This window comes from Octopus bimaculoides, chromosome 27 (assembly GCF_046866305.1).
Source record: "Octopus bimaculoides isolate indiv1 chromosome 27, ASM4686630v1, whole genome shotgun sequence".
Taxonomy (NCBI): Eukaryota; Metazoa; Mollusca; class Cephalopoda; order Octopoda; family Octopodidae; genus Octopus; species Octopus bimaculoides.
The window spans coordinates 20,337,247-20,340,675 of record NC_142954.1 but is presented as its reverse complement, the minus strand read 5'-3'; positions in this window follow the sequence as shown (position 1 = coordinate 20,340,675).

Genomic DNA, 3,429 nt, shown 5'->3' with positions numbered 1-3,429 from the left:
CAGCCGGATGTCCTTCCTAACACCAACTACTTCAAGAGTAGACTGAGTGTTTTTTACATGGCACCCACACTGGTGAGGTCACCAAGCAACCTGCAAGACAAGACCCCCCCCCCCCTCCACTGAGCTGATTGAGTTATAGACTGGTGAAAGAAACTATGATACAGGGAGAGGAGCAAGTGTCTTGCTGAAGAGGTGAATACATGGCTTGCCCACTTGGAAAGTGAAAATGAGTAAGATAGAGAGAGAAATGAATACTTTATTTCAGCCATCGAAATTAGTCCCAAATTCTGGGTCATTGAACTTAATTTCTCATTTAATCCCTTTGTTCCCTATGGAGCATGTTCTCAATACAGGGCTCTTTTTCTTGCTTCTCCTCACTTAAATCCCTGCTTTTTCAGCTCTACCTCAGCATCCCACATCAAGTTTATTAGAGCATCAGCTCTTCCACCTCCCTTGTGGGTTGGAGGTGAGTGCCTGAACATGTACTTTAGGACCCTGTTTCTTCCTTTCAAATTTTGCTGCACCACATTATATTTCCCCAGGGGAAGGCCTTTCTCTCCCAATTTTTATTGGTTTTTTTATTGTCACCAGTGTTTCTGTAACTCAGTCATTTTTTTCTCAGTAGGGCTGTTGACTCTACGCAAACCCATATTTACTTCTGAGTGGAGGTAGTCTGTGGAGGCGCAATAGCCCAGTGGTTAGGGCAGCAGACTCGCAGTCATAGGATCGTGGTTTCGATTCCCAGTCCGGGCGTTGTGAGTGTTTATTGAGCGAAAACACCTAAAGCCCCACAAGGCTCCGGCAGGGGATGGTGGCGAACCCTGCTGTACTCTTGCACCACAACTTTCTCTCACTCTTCCTTCCTGTTTCTGTTGTGCCTGTAATTCAAAGGGTCAGCCTTGTCACACTCTGTGTCACGCTGAATATCCCCGAGAAGTACGTTAAGGGTACACGTGTCTGTGGAGTGCTCAGCCACTTGCACGTTAATTTCACGAGCAGGCTGTTCCGTTGATTGGATCAACTGGAACCCTCGATGCCGTAAGCGACGGAGTGCCAACAATGGAGGTAGTCTGTATCTCAATCCTTTGACCTGTCAAATATCAGATTCCTTATCAGAAGCTTGTGATCAACTGACATCACTCTCAGGGTCATTGAGGCACAAAAGCCACCAAACCTCAAGAAGGACTGGATGAGACCCTTTTTATCTCTGAAAATGGTTGTCCACATTTTTCTTGCTGGCCCTTATCCTTTAACCTGTCCAGTATGGTGGGCAGGAGAACCCCACTCAGAACTTACAATCCACTGACATAACTCTTAGGTTCACTGAGGCACAAAAGCCACCAAACCCCAACACAGACTGGATGAACCCAACTCTACCTTTGGCAAGAGGAGGTCCATTTCATGTGGCTTTTGACCTGTCCATTATGGGAGAGCAAGGGAGGCCACATCAGGATCTTGTGTTTCACAAGTAGACCTCTCAGGGTCACTGAAGCATGCAAGCTTCCACACCACAATAACGACAAGACCAACCCACATTTTCTCCTGGAAGGGCATGGTCCACATTATTTTAATTGGCTTTTATCCTTTCAGTGACCCTACATAAGATGCTCTACCAGCAGCTTACACTTCTCTGACCTAACGCTGTGGGCTGACAAAGAACTCAAGCAGATAACCGCTGCCACAGGAGGGACTGGACCTTGTTGGGGAAGGGGTCACTAATGCTGATTCCTCCTACTAATGATTCCAAGACTAAAGTTTGAAGTTTTTTTGTAAAATATGCCAAACGATGGCATTCAAAACAAAACAAAACAAAAAAAACTAACTTTGCAGCAATATTTGTGTTTGCTTTTTGTTTTTGTTCGTGTTGTTTTTGTTGCTGCTGTTGTTGTTATTGTTAATGCCATTGCAAAAACAACAAAAACAACAACAAAAAAAAAACAGCAACAACTGCAATATTAACAACAACAACATCAATGATAATGAAATCACTTGTAATGTATTTAGTGTGCAGGACATGCAACTGTAGATGTTTTCGTCCATAATTATTTCAGACAATTATTCCTGTGTCACACACAGCTGGTGTTTAGAGAGGGAGAGAGAGAGAGAGAAGGGACAGAGAGAGGGAGAGAGGGAGAGAGAAAAGAGAGAGTGGGGAATCTTTTTCTTTTTTCGTTTTCCGTTTTCAGTTTGATTTCTTTTTTCTTTCTTTTTTTGTTGCTCTGTTGTCTTTTTTAGTATCTTTTTTTTTGCACTCTTTGCTTGATCATCGTTTATTCTATTTTGGTGTGAGAAGCTGACAGTGAGAAGAAGAAGAAGAAGAAGAAGAAGAAGAAGAAGAAGAAGAAGAAAAGGACGAAGAAGAAGAAGAAGAAAAAGAAGAGGATGAAGAAAAAAAAGGCGGAGAAGAAGAAGAAGAAGAAGAAGAAGAAGAAGAAGAAGAAAAAGAAGAAGAAAAAGAAGGCGGAGAAGAAGAAGAAGAAGAAGAAGAAGAAGAAGAAGAAGAAAAAAAGAAGAAGGCGGAGGAGAAGAAGAAGAGGAGGGGGAAAGGGGAGGGGAGGAAGAGGAAGTGGAAGAGGAGGAGGGTGAGGATAAGAAGAAGAGGAAGGCAAAGAAGGGGGAGAAGGATGACGACGAAAACAAAGAGAAGAAGAAGAAGAAGAAGAAGAAGAAGAAGAAGAAGAAGAGGAAGAAGAAGAAGAAGAAGAGGAAGAAGAAGAAGAAGAAGAAGAAGAAATGTCAGAGCAAGAAATATGGAGTCAAAGAATGCTTTTTGAAAAACAGAGAAATGTCAGTATCTGTTTCTCTCTCCTTCTCTTCTTTTCTCACTGTTGTTTCTTTACTCTCTCATTCCTTTCTATCTCTCTTTCTTTCTCTCTCTCTCTCTCTCTCTCTCTCTCTCCTGCAATAACAGATTAAGGAGAACTGATAATCTTCTTTCTTGTGCTCTCTCTCTCTCTTCCTCACTCTCTCTCCTTTTCTGTCTGTCCATCCATCTTATCTTTTACTCTGAGCAAGAGGCCCTTTGTCACCAGTAGGGGTAGAAGCTTTCTGAACTCTGCCCAAACTATTCTTATTCTAATGGTAACACTCTCTGAGTATCCACCCCCATTACAGACTTGGTCACCTAGGTAGCGGAAGCTATCAACTACTTGTAGTTTCTCCCCCTGGCATATGATGGAATCTGCTTTCTGAGCATCTGTGGTGTTTATTGCCCCTGTGCATCTGCTGCACACGAAAGCTATCTTTCAAGTTAATCTTGCTTTGATGTTGCTGCACCTCTTATGAGTCCATAGATTACACTGGGTACATCTTATGGAGTTTCTACCTACACCTTTTCTGCAGATCAAGCAGGGCCATCTACCTGAAGGGGTATGTGATGTGTTCGCCTTTCTACTTACTAGGAATTTGGATTATATATGTGTGTGTGTG